The sequence below is a fragment of the Podarcis pityusensis genome (genome assembly GCF_964106645.2).
Source record: "Podarcis pityusensis genome assembly, chromosome: 9".
Classification (NCBI taxonomy): domain Eukaryota; kingdom Metazoa; phylum Chordata; class Lepidosauria; order Squamata; family Lacertidae; genus Podarcis; species Podarcis pityusensis.
The window spans coordinates 43,756,045-43,770,033 of record NC_138034.1 but is presented as its reverse complement, the minus strand read 5'-3'; the positions used below and the strand labels follow the sequence as shown (position 1 = coordinate 43,770,033).

Genomic DNA, 13,989 nt, shown 5'->3' with positions numbered 1-13,989 from the left:
ATCGCTACATTTTCTTGAATATCTGTGAATTGTGAATTGGGAGCCGGCCTTCCAGAATTTCACTTCTTGCCCCACATATGTCTGTTTAACCCCAAAGGATCTCTTAAAAGCAATTCCTTTAGAAAGATGTTTAACTGAGTGCTTCTTGTATAGGGACAAAAGTTTTTGTCTTGAACAGCATTTCAGGCGACTGTGATGCAGCTATTTTGCTGTTGGGAGGGTTTCAATAGTGCAATGGGGAAAAAAAACCAACATGTTTCCTAGAATGTTAATGAACATTTGTGTGTGTGTGTGTGTGTGTGTGTGTGTGTGTAGTTTGTGACCGAATATGCATATGTAAAGTTATTTTGGCAACTTCTAATAGCAACCTTTCTCATTAGTCTTGTTTACATCTTCAAGTTTCTCACAAAAATATGCTAGGTTCTGTGAAGCAAATCAAGGCAAGCCTAACATCTGTTTTTATGTTTGTAAGACGGCGTAAGCCCTTTGGGACGAAAGGGGAATCTTCTCCACAGTTCAAAACTCTTGTGAACAGTTTGATCTAATTTTATCATATGATTGGGGATTGTGAAACACTAGGAACCCTTTTCTGCGGCTGTAAGGAGCAGAGATGTAATGAGATGCGTTGAATACACTGTTGGGAGCATCGGCTGGAAAGCAAATCAGCTAACTACATTCCTCACTAGAGTTTTCAAATGTATCTTCCCAGTGATTGATCTCGGTCTTCCTGTCATTTCCCTTTCTACTGCTTTCATCAGAAAATACCAAAAAAAGAGTTCGGGAGTATTTCCCCCTAGACTGTTGAAATCTTGCATGAATCTTATATTCAGTGTTGGAAATGTACCACAACCTTCAATCAATATTTTCAAAGCTATATAATTGACATATTCCTTGGTGTACTTGAGAATTTCACATTTTAATAGAAAGAAGATGAAAAACCTTAGTTTGCATATTTCTTGTTCTGGTGTGTAGTACATTTCCTAAGTGAAACTTGATATAAGACTAAAAATAGTACCAGAAAATTCATTGGCATAGGTACCCATGGGAATATGCACTAATTACTGGAAGGCGAATCAATGTATATGATGGCCTTAGCATTTTTGATTCTCAGTTTTCCAGTTCTATGACAGAGTAAGATTTAAATATAGATCACTTAAAGCTAAGTAGTATCACAAATAGAACAGCAAGAAGTTTGCTTGTTTGTTTGTTTTTTAAAAAGGTATTCTAAAACATGTGTTGCCATGAACAAATTTGCAAATATGTATGAGAGTCAGTCTCTTGATACATTTCATATTTTATATCAGCCAGTTACAGAAGACTACGGTAAGAAAATTGATTCTGAAACTTACAGATAGTGAACCTTAAAAGCTAAAAAATAAATAACCCAGAACACATGAAACAGGGAAATCTAGAAGCCCCAACTATTTAAATTTGGAGCATACTAGCACTTGTAATAATATTACTGCTTCTGTTGTGAAGCGTGTCTGCACACTTTACTTTTAAAAATATGGTCGTGTATACATTTTATTTGTGGGGGAAAGATACCAGTGACAAATATACATTTTTCATGATTACATCCAGAGAACAACCAACAAATTTAAAAAATATCATTATATCAAATTAATGATGAAATTCTATGGTCCCTGGAAGGATAACCCAGGGGTCCTGAGAATGCTCTAAAATAATTGTATACCTTATTATGAGCTTTTAGTATAGTGGGTCCGTGTAGACAATTTATATCTACGAAGTTTCTTAATGTTTCTGTTCTTAGATTGTTTTAACAGTCTTTTTGCTTTTTTAAAAAAATTGTGCATTTCTTTGCTGCTCTGGCCTCCTTCAGGATCTTATCACCATTATTAGAATGTTATATCATTTTGAATGAGACGATGCATGGGAATGTTAAGTGTGGATAAAACTGAATTGTGTTTCTTGGTGGGAACTTGAGGAATACATTGTATTAAAAGGCAGACTAGCAGGCAGCAGGCAGTTAAACTGTCATGGTTCTCTATTGCTTCCACCTCCAGAAAGAAGACTCAAAACAACTTATTAAATGGTTTTAAAAGGTTATATTTTTTTTCCAAATATAATACAAATTAGAGGATCTGCCAATTAACCATTAACTAGGTGTGGGCAGATGGATATTAATGATTGCATATGATGAACACATCCCTCACCCCATTATTTACTTCCCAGCCGTGGATTGGGAGAAGGTATCCCTCCTTGCTAAGTGTGCCATGTGTAAGTGAAGTCTAACCTGGGCACCTGGGCACCTGGGCACCTGGACCCCACTGCCCAGTGTTCACTAAGGTGTGCAGGACAGTCCCCAAGGGAATCCCAAATTACCCCTAGCCCTCAGCCTCCTTACCCACATAATGTTTCTTGCTCCTTCAATGTAAAACTTTGATATGCTATTTGCCCTCATTTTCAAAACTCTGCTCTTGATTCTTGGTCCGTTCCTTTACTTTAATCACAGATGTGTCTCATGACATAACTGCATGTGACCCTAACTGTGTCACTTGCAATCACATGGTTATTGCTAGAGTGGAGGTAAGTGTTAACCTCCCGGCATGTTGTGATCCCAGTAAAAATATTTCTCAGTAGTTTAGCATAGAGTTTCTTTGAGGGAAATATTGGGGAGAAGAAAGATGAGAGTTGATAGTCTGTTGGGGAATGCCATCAGAAAATATGGTGATGCAAGAGAAGGATGCTGAAATGGATTTTTAAGCCAAATTTATGCATATTTTAGAGCTTTGATCATGACACTGAATCAATGCCTCAGCCTTAAATCTTCCATGTGCTGAATGTTCTGGAATCCCCGTACCTATTAATCAGCATCTAGGAAAAAAATGAATACTTGTTCTAGCTAACCAAATAATGCTGTCTTTTATTGATGTTGCCTCCTTAACTGTAGATCTCCTAGACATCTGTGCAAATTGCCATAGGTCCACTGTAAATTTTAAGCATTGCTAAAAACCACTTGACGGTATATTGAATCTGTCAGCTTCAGCTGTAAGAGACAAAAAGAAGAATTGAATGCAGCACTGAGCATTCCTGCTTCGTGTTGTCGTTCAGTGAGATGAGGCTTACTAGAAAACACAATCAAGGGTAAATAATCATGCAATAATATTCACTGTTTATATTTGTTTTGAGTACCCAGGACAGGAATATATGAAATGCAAAACAGATCAAGATGGTTGTTTATAAATGAAATATGGAAAAATGAACCAACAACCTGAAATCCTTTCCTTGTTGCTTCATTATTCTTTGTCATCCAGTTAGAATTTGACCTCTCAAGCAGTGTAATTCTTTGCATGCCTACTTACAAGTACCTCCCATTATGTTATATGAGAATGGCTTATAAGTAAGAGTTTCAGTTTCTTTTTTTCTCCTATCCCAGACAACTTAATCTCTTTTACAGAGTAGCTCTCAAACTGTGTGTGTGTAGGGAGTTGGGATGGCAGCATGGCATTTCTTAGGGACTTTCCCCGCCCCAAGGAATAATAGATTTATAAGTGTTTAGAATGCCCCATGAGAGCAGACCTTCACTGAACCATGGGATGACTTCATCTCTCCTTACTATCTGTATGTAGCTCTTATCTACGTTCCCTGTCTCACCCGGCATCCCAATCCACTGCCAGTTCAGGAGATCCAATACCTGAATCCTCATTTAAAAAAACTATGATGCCATATCAGGGATGCCATATGTGATTCTGGCCTCAGTTTTGATTTAATATTTGCCCCAAGTTTTTAACAATTGAAGGGGGATTAAGTTTTGTTTCAAGACCTCTCCCCTTTCCATCTTTGGTGTCCACATCAGATTTGCAAGGGGGTGGTCAATAAATAGCTGTTCAAGTTGATATCTCCCTCTTCCTTCTGAGATAGCCATAGCTTCAACCGTGTTAGCTGTTCAGTTTCACAATATAAAGCTAGGCTAGGAACACAAAGTCTCCTTTCTGCTTTGATGTTTGCATAATATTGCTGTCAATAGTGGGGCACTTATCTTGCCAAAGAAAGTTTCCCAAGCTCTTCTGCAAGGTTTTTAATTCTCTCAAGTCCACAAACAGGAATAAAATGATGAACAAAAACAAAAGTCTTGGAAAACCAGCATTTTATGCTAATCCTTGCAAACGACTATAACTTTAACTTGCTTGGTCTATCTACACAGTTAGGTCCCATCCCAGGGATTCTAGTAGATGAAATACCTGGACAACATATATTCTTGGATTTTCCAAAGATCATATTATATCATCTGTATACAGCAATATACAGCAATATACAATATATATCCTGATGTTGGGAAAGATTGAGGGCACAAGGAGAAGGGGACGACAGAGGACAAGATGGTTGGACAGTGTTCTTGAAGCTACCAGCATGAGTTTGACCAAACTGCGGGAAGACAGGAATGCCTGGCGTGCTCTGGTCCATGGGGTCACGAAGAGTGGGACACGACTAAACAACTAAACAACAACATTCAGAAATATCTTAATTTTGCCATTTCTCTTTTTGTTCCGTGTATCTGTGGATCACTTCAAACTGTGCAACCTAAGGGCACAACCTATTGCTAAAGCACATAATAATGGTGATATAGGACCGCCTTTTATTTTCTCTATCCTTAGCTGTAATTCTCTTGTCAGCTATTTATTTATTAAATTTGTATACCACCCTATACCCACAGTACTCAGGGAGGTTCACAGGGTAAAATTACAACATAAAAACATCAATAAAAATGAAACCAACCGAATAACCCCACCCCAACACATTTCTTTTTAATCAGGCAAAGGCCTAGTTAAAGAGAAAGTTGACCATTGATTAAGTGAGTAGGGTTTTTTAACTGAAGCTGCTCAAATTCAAAATCATTACTCTACACTACTTACTACTTTCATATGCTGACGTCCAACAGCATTTGTGAGTGGTTCATGAGCCATGCAGCCAGCCCCCATTGGAAGTTTATTTATACCTAAACATCGTCTGTGGTCCATGGGTCCATGTGGTGTGAAAAGAGAAAGAGAAAGAGAAAGAGAAAAAATTCAGGGATTTTCTTAATATGTGCATTACCTTTTCCCCTACTAAGAGCCACAAGGCTTTGCTTGTTAGACACACCAGCTTCCATTGGGATATGAGCAATGGGTGGGTGAGATAGGAATGTCTTTCCTCCATGTAAGTACAGGGAGGTAGTTTTGAAAGCAGGGGATGCCTCACTCGGCACCATACAAGCACTTGGTTGCTTATGGGATCATTACCACTAACATAAGCAAGGGAATGTGCTAAGTAATGTGCCACCATCTTAGGTTGCCTTGTTCAAGTACTTATAGGCAAGGACTGGCATTCTCATCCCTCACTGTGTAGAGATAGCCAGTAGGTCTATTGCTCTGGTAAAGTAAGTAGTTCATAACTGTCCTGTCGGCTGCAGCTGTAAACTACTTACTTTACTTGGGCCAAATGCAGTAGCAAGCCTCAGTGAGCTATGAAGACTGTAGAATGCTAGTCAACGACAGCATCCCTCTTCAATCTGGTCAATTGTAGCATACCCCTTCACCTAGAATTTCCCTACCTACATTATCACTTCTTTGGGAAAGTTAACATGAAATATTATTTTTTCTTACTGAGGGGTGTTATTTTCCCCACCTTCACCCCTTGAACTTCCCAAACAGGTTAAAACAGTATTCACACCATCAACCTCCATCTGAATAAAGAAGAATGATTCTAGTACTAGCAGTGGTGGAAGATTTCTGTGATCAAAACCATTCCTTTGACTTTCATCAGGGAGAGCTGAAGACATGGCACATAAAAACAAAATATGGGGATTTCTATCTTGCAGCAATACTCTGATAACTCACAGGTAGGATTTCCTCCAAAGCTGTCTTTAGAGCAGAAGCCTTTGGAAAGGGCTTTCTCTGCAGGTGGCAAGGTTCATTTTGTAGAGTAGCCATTTGAGGCATGTTTCGCTAAACTGTGCCTTTAGTTGCCCAACATAAATCTCTTTAGTAGTGAAGTTGTCACATGTGACAAAGCTATCTCAGGCCATGTAGTATAAATCAGCATATTTTTTTGCAGAAAACTTCAGAACTGAAAGATATGTAATGTTTGTTCTGTATGCATTCCTGTGATCATGGTCAAGCATACAATTTCTTCTGGGCATCATGGAATTTGTACTTTTCCGTGAACTGAATCCCATCAGCCTCAGCCTATTAGAAGTTATGTGTTTTACGCTGGCCCCCTTACATTGCTTCCTGAATCAAATCAGGAGAATGCTTGCTTCTTTGCAAATGATAGATTTTATTGCTTGGTAAGGAAGAGACTAGCAGGAGAGGGTTAGGGCAAAGGCTAGGATAAATGTTTTGAGCAGGACCCAAACTCAAAGAGGTCTATCTCAAGGTGAAACTTAATGGAAGAGGCTGGAGTTGGCATGGGGGTAGTTTGCCTTATGAACTTCTCTTGAGCCAGAGTTTACCTCATCCCTAGATACAAATGGTATGAAAGCTAAGGCTGGTAGAATGTTGGCATCTGACGCCCAAATCCAGTGCCCATACATGAGCAATGCAATTTCAGAAATTACATAGCATATCCAAACCATCCCCAAAACTTCCTGCCGATGTCGGTGTATATTCTCTATACTCTTCATTGCTATGTAAGACTTTTCTAGTTCAAAGTCTTTGGGGACTCTTTGTGTTTTCAGTTCTACAACAGATTTGATCATACTATCATAAATTCTTCTGGAAATGAAGTTATGGTGCAGGCAGTGCTAAAATACACAAGGTGCTAATGAGCTTTCTTCAAACAACACAATTTATTGAAGTCACTTAATACTGTTTTTCTTTTTTTAAGCATCAGGAGTTTCCCACAAATATAAGGCAGTAGTATAATTTGTTTCTCTTGTTTTTCAACTTTTCACTTCAAATTGAAAACATAAGCACTGCGTTAAAGAGAACGGCACTAATTTATTTCCATCAAATGTTCACATATTTAAGGCTTAGTTTGTAATCCAAAACAAACAAATTAAAAGGGAAAGAAAGAAATTGTTTTCTTTACAAGGAAACGTGCATTCTTATAAACCACAACCTTAGAAATGAGTGTTTTGTTTCAAGTGGAAGAGCCTTCCAATGCACATTTAATTTATGTACCATGCCAAAATATATTTCCTAGAATCATAGAATGGTCGAGTTGGAAGGTTTCCCAAGGGTCATCCAGCCCAACCCCCTGCAATTCAGGAATCTCAACTAAATCATCCATGACAGACGGCCATCTAACCTCTGCTTAAAATCCTCTAAGGAAGGAGAGTCCACAACCTCCTAAGGGAGACCGTTCCACTGTCCAACTCTACCATCTTCTGATTCTATGATCAATAATTACTACCTCATCTTCTTCTATGAGTATTCCTACGCAGACACTGCAACTTTTCGACACAACCCAACTGAAACGGCTTTCAACCAAATTCTAGGTTTAAATAAAAGTAATTTAAATAAAAGTAGTATTAGAATCATTACCTCACTCCAGGAAAGTATAGTTATAAAGCTATCATATAAAAATTCCTAACAATTACTATATATCAAAGTGCTTGGTTCCATTTGTGCTCCTCCACTGCTGATCTCGGGCTCAGTCCTTGAATGACAAGTTTTAAGTTATGGAAAGTATAAATAACCTTACTCTTTGCATTAAGCAGTTTTTCCCATTGTAAACAGGTGCAAATGACATGTCCTCTGAATTTATTCTATTAGCTGAAGTGCGGCGTTTTGAGAAGCACACTATTTAGCAGTAAACCTTTTGTCATTGTGGATTTGAATGGTACAATATTTATGGGCTGTAGTCCATTAAGCTGCTCCCCCTAGTTTATAGGAAGTGTCAGTAGCAAGTGCAAAACCATACATAATTTATCTCGTAAAACAGCACAAATAACACTCTACTTATCATAAAATCTTTCAGCTACAGGCAGCTAAGATGGAAACACATATTACTTGGTATGCATATATACTTATTTCAACAAAGTGCAAAAGTATAAAGATAGAGACCCATCAAGGATGCTGTATTGAATTTTTGTTGTTTCAAAAACAGCTTCTTCTCTTCCTTTGACTGAACTATGTGTTGTTGATTTGATTTGTTAACTTTCCCAACTGGGAGAGAGAGTTGTAGCCAAGGCAATCAAATTAGTATTCTCAATCTGCCCTTTGAAGATGAAAGATGGCTTTTGTTTCCCAGGACGCTGTCTCTAATGTAATCTGGAAAGTGTAATGTGATCAGAGGTCATGGATAAATTAAGAGTTGTGGCACACTATTCAAACACATTCTGACTTCACAGAATTTGCATTCCTATTTACCCTCCTGTTTATAATTTCACCAGAAGTAGTATTTACTCTGAACAATTTGTTGCTACCTTTAATGCAACAACTTTGCATTAAATAAAAATAATAATGATAAATAAGCAACATTTGAAATGATCAGTTTGTTTGTTTTTTAAAAAAGGAAATCTGGTTTTCATGCAAAAAGGCACTGTATTGTTGTTGTTTATGAAATTTTGATACCACCCTTCATCTAAGAATCACAGGGTAGTTTGCAGTATCATTGAGCTTGTTTTCCCCTCCTCCTTCCCCTCTCTTTTTCCTTACGTGTTGTGTCTTTTCAGATTGTCAGCCTGAGAACAAGAGTGATCTTAATTCTAGTTTTTTTTAAACTGCTCTTAGAACATAATCGGCTAAAGGCTAGGTATAAATGCCATAAATAGATAAATGGTGTTCTCTTTCAAGCTTTTCAATTTATTTTATTCAGCCTTACATCTGTGTTTCAAAGGCATGCTAACCTATGCTGTTTTGCTGGGATGCATACGGAAAATCACATAAAAAGGCCCTCTACCAGGTTTAAGCTTTGCTGTTATTGACAAATGAAGGGCCATAGGGGATTGGAATTGGAGCTCAGGAAGGAGAAGGCTATTGGCAGCTATTAGCCATAAGGGCTATGCTCTGCCTCCACAGTCAGAGGCAATAATGCTTCTCAACACCAGTTGCTGGACACCTCAGGAGGGAAGAGAGCTCTTGTGCTTGTATTCTGGGTTTCCCACAGGCATCTGGTTGAACACTGTGAGAACAGGATGCTGGGCTAGATGGGCTATTGGCCTGATCCAGCAGGCTCTTCTGGTGTTCTTACAATGCTATGTGAAACTAAACTTTAGTTCCCAGGATTCTTAGGGGGAAGCCATGAGATTTAAATGTGTGTTAAATGCATGGTGGATGTGATCCAGGTTGCATTCAGTGACTATTGGCATTGTTTAGTCGTTTAGTCGTATCCCACTCTTCGTGACCCCATGGACCAGAGCACGCCAGGGACTCCTGTCTTCCACTGTCTCCCGCAGTTTGCTCAAACTCATGCTGGTAGCTTCGAGAACACTATCCAACCATCTCATCCTGTGTCGTCTCCTTCTCCTTGTGCATCAGGGTCCCAACATCAGGGTCTTTTCCAGGGAGTCTTCTCTTCTCATGAGGTGGCCAAAGTATTGGAGCCTCAGCTTCAGGATCTGTCCTTCCAGTGAGCACTCAGGGCTGATTTCCTTAATAATGTATAGGTTTGATCTTCTTGCAGTCCATGGGACTCTCAAGAGTCTCCTCCAGCACCATAATTCAAAAGCATCAATACTTCGGTGATCAGCCTTCTTGTATTCCCTCTATTCTGTGAATGGCAGAGCTCCCCACCTTTGCCCATGAAGTTCAGTTAGACTTTTGAAAGGAGGGTTTTGTTTTGTTTTGTTTCAATACTCAACAAAATGTTAGTTTTGTTTCATAGGAATGAAAGAACTGTGGCAAAGCATCTGCCTTTCCGTGGATGTTGATTTCCCTATTACAAATTGGAGATGCAGCATGTGGGCAGTATAAGCAATATCAATACTATTATCCAGATATATTTGCAATGAGAGCCATGATAAGGACACAAATGGGGAAGATAAAGAAAAATTAAGTTAAATGAACTAACAAATTCCAGATGATAGGTTCAAAGAAGGAAATGCAAAGCAGGACTAAATGTATTTTTTGAAATGCTAGCAGCGAAACAACAAACGCTAAACCAATATTACTCTGGGTAACTCACACAGCAATAGAAGATTACAAAACAGACACAACTGGGGGTTACCTGGCATGTTGGTTGTAAAATTCATGGTTGCAATGCAAGGATGAACTTGTGCAATAATTTTTGACATAATAAAGTCTCCTTATTTATTCATTTATGTATTACAAATGGTGCATGTGTAACAGCAAAACAAGTAGCCTTTGTCCCACCTGCACTAAAACATGCTTCTCTCATATTGGTCTCTATAGGCACAGCAGACATTGCAACTCTCTGATGGTTTGACTTTATCCCCGATGGTGAATGCCAACAATTTTTTAATAAAAAAATATTATCTATCTTTTCGTCTGACGGGGTGTGTGTGTGTGTGTGTGTGTGTGCATGTACACACACACACTAATTAAGAGCCAACACTCAGTGCCAGAATTATCTCTCAGTTTAGTGGGGAAATAGCACAAAATATCATCAGCTGGAAAACTGATCTTTAAAAGTGATAAAACTGCATGAACACTTGGACTATATAGAACTGCTCACCCATCCGCATCCATTCACTGCTGCTCAATAAGGGGCAGAGTGTGTGACTGAGTGCATTTAGGAAGGCGTGATCCCTTCAGATATCCAAGATTGTTGCAGATTTTAATGGTCAAAGACACCACCAAAACTTCTGGTTGGCCTTGGGAATAGCCTGGCAGCCAATAGAGATGAGAGTCCATGCAATGTATTGTATTTTGAACCAACTGGAGTTTCTGAGCATTTTTCAAGGGACAACCCATTGCAGCAGTTCAATCTGGGCACATCTGACTGCAGTCAGGTTGGCCTTCTCCAGCAAAGGGTGCAATTGGCATATAAGCCTAAACTGCCAAAAGGTGTCACTGGTCCACTGCTGTTCCTTGTGCAGCCAGGAGCAGTACATGATTCAGAAGCACTCTGCATAGTGAGTTCCCATTCTCATGTTTCTGTGCTTAATCTCCTATGGGTGTGTTTCAGATAACCTAAATGATTTGGAAAGTGATACCAAAAAGCCAGTGTAGGAAAGTGTCTTTTCTTTTCTTAAAAGGAAAATGACTGGTTGAGTGATTTGAAATCCCACAAATATATAGCAACCAGCAGAACTGATCCTTTCCTTCATGTCCTAACCACTTCTGTAGCTCCTGTAACCACCAATAATCTTCTTCAGAGGGTCAGGAAAACCTACCAAAAATTGTCAGCTTTATTAAGTTGTACTGCAAAGAAAGGTTTTTTTCTTGAGGGGGAGCTTTAACAATAATAGTGCAAACTTAGTCATGTTTGCTAAGGTACCTGCAGTTCTGAAAACCTGCTACAATTGTGTGTGTGTATGTGTATGTGTATGGGGGTATTCTGATTCTCTTCAAAATATGGTTTTTGTTTGTTTGTTTTGTAATTCCAGACATTAAGGTCTATGCATATTTTTTCTGTTCCATATAAGCAGCACCCCCTTCCCCATAAATGGCTATGTTATATGCCATCTGACCTGCAGGAAAATAAACAATTGATAAGACATAGAAGAAGCTATTTGTCTCCAGCGTGAGTAATAAATTAGCTTTTCAACAAATATCTGATTAAACAAATATTTGAAGAAAGAGAGGAGTGGAGGAAAAAAAACCTTCAGGCTTATTGTTTGGTTTTGCGCTGTCACTTGATTAACGGTTTACCTTTTATTATTTGATCACTTCAGCCTTGATAGGCCAAGAGTGGGAATAACTTTCAGAGACTGAGACAAGAAGCACTGAAGCAGAGAGCAAAAGCAGACAGGTTCTCACTTGGCTAGCTCTGCTTTGCTTCTCATTGCACATGAAGCAGTCCATGATGAGTGAAAGCGAAGGAATGTGCATTGCCTCATATTCCACCTCTGAAGTCTGGCCTGCTGTCAGCATCAGTGCTGGAGGTATTTTGATCAGCCAACGGGAAATTTGAAAGGAAAAAAAGCCCCTCAAACCAGCAGCTCAATGACCTGTGGAAAGGTAAATATTAAATGGTTTTGCTGTTTATCTGAACAGAATATGTGAGCTGAATATATCCACCCTGGGAATAGTGTGTGTGTGTGCGCGCGCGAGAGAGAGAGCGCGCGCACACGCACACACACAGGAAATTAAGATGCTATTATTTTGGCATTTTTAGCTTTCAACAGAACAGGAAATAAATTAAACACGGGCATAATGTGAGGCATCAACCCAGCAGCCCCTCACAAACCAACCCATACAGTCTAGACCACAGTGTGCCATAACAAGAGCTCAGGCTACATGGCAGAACAGTTACAGAGCAAACATCTTGAGGTGGTTTTTAATTGGTAGGAACATAAATTGTAGGGATTTTTTTTAAAATATACAGTCATACCTCTTGTTACGTTTGCTTCAGGTTGCGCGTTTTCAGGTTGCATCCCGCGGCGACCCAGAAGTACCGGAAAGGGTTACTTCCGGGTTTTGCAACTCACACATGTGCAGACAGGGCAAATCGCGACCCGCGGGTTGCGTTCCTTTCAGGTTGCGAATGGGGCTCCGGAATGGATCCTGATTGCAACCAGAGGTACCACTGTACTGCTAAGAAACTACATTTCGTATAAATCTCCACAGCTACTTAAGAACATAAGAAAGAGCCTGCTAGATCAGGCCAACAGCCCATAAGCAGAACCTAAGCACAAGAGTACTCTGCCCACTTGTGATTCCCAGCAACTGACATTTAGAGGCATAATGCCTCAGTCAGTGGAGGCAGAACATATTTCCGTCATCACCACACACTGACCACCTTGTAGAGATACAGACAAGCATTTTTGAGGCTACAGTGCTATAGACACTTACTTGGAAGTAAAGTCCACTGCATTCAAGGCAGGAGTTCAGAGCAGAAGTCCAGGACCTCGTTGAGCACAATGGGCTGGGAGATCCTGAAACACCTCAAGATTGGCTTAACACATTTTGAATTAACCGAGAGTGTCACATTGCCATCTAAAGTGGAGACCTGCCATAACATAGAATCATACAGTTGGAAGGGACACTGATTGTCTTGCAATGTAGGAACCCCATACAGGGATTGAACCTGCAATCTTGGAATGGTCAGCCCCATGCTCTAACCAACTGAGCTATGTTCAGAGGTTTCACTAAGGCCTCAGTCCTACAAACATTTATACTCACAGTAAATATGTATAAGTGTGTACGATGAGTCCAGAATAAAAAGAGTAAAAAGGAATTTAGCAAGTAAACATGCTTTCAAGTAAGTATGCATCCATTCTGGTTGTAAGACTATTGAAACTGGTGGGAGCTGCAAGATTATGACCAGATATTAGGGATAATCTCACAGTTGCCTCCTCTGTATTTTCCTTTCACATTTTGAGGTGCCAATAGATCAGCTTCTGATGGGAAACAGGATGAATTACCCTCATATTAGAGTTGCATGGACCCATTTACTTTCTTCATGCTTTGATTTCTGGACCACTGAACAAATTGTTTGCTGGAGCTTTTCATATCTTTTGTTCAACTAGATTTCCTTTTACATTTGCTAGTTGTACTGTGAATATTAAAATACTGAGCATTTAATAAGAATATTAAAATACTTCTTTAAAGATGAAAAAATCAACATAAGATGGTATGCTCACAATTACATCAATTATCCTTTTAGCTAACAGAAAGGTCCTGACACTAGTTCCTATGTTCATGCAGATCGAACTGTGCATTGTTCCACATTCGTTCAATTAATGTAAAGGATCCAAGTAAATTGAGTTGAAGACAGCATTAACAATGTTAACTGTAGAAGGAGAGATTTTAGGGGCAGGGAAGCAAGTGGCATGCTTGAAATTTAGGTTTAAAAGGCAGTCTTACATTAGACACCTATGTTTTAGCTTTTACATTAGTGGGACTTTTCCTTTTATTCCTGTATGGTTTGTTGAAAGAAAGAAAGAAAGAAAGAAAGAAAGAAAGAAAGAAAGAGCGAAAG

The 13,989-nt window shown here is 39.2% G+C and overlaps 1 long non-coding RNA gene across 1 annotated transcript in view; it reads left to right on the top strand.

Annotated features, from left to right (window-relative positions):
* Nucleotides 1-13,989, top strand: part of LOC308485921 — an 84,200-nt gene that overhangs the window by 67,786 nt on the left and 2,425 nt on the right. The window contains exon 4 of the long non-coding RNA XR_013990865.1: nucleotides 11,741-12,026. This is a non-coding gene — a long non-coding RNA (uncharacterized lncRNA). The remainder of the gene's footprint in view (nucleotides 1-11,740; nucleotides 12,027-13,989) is intronic.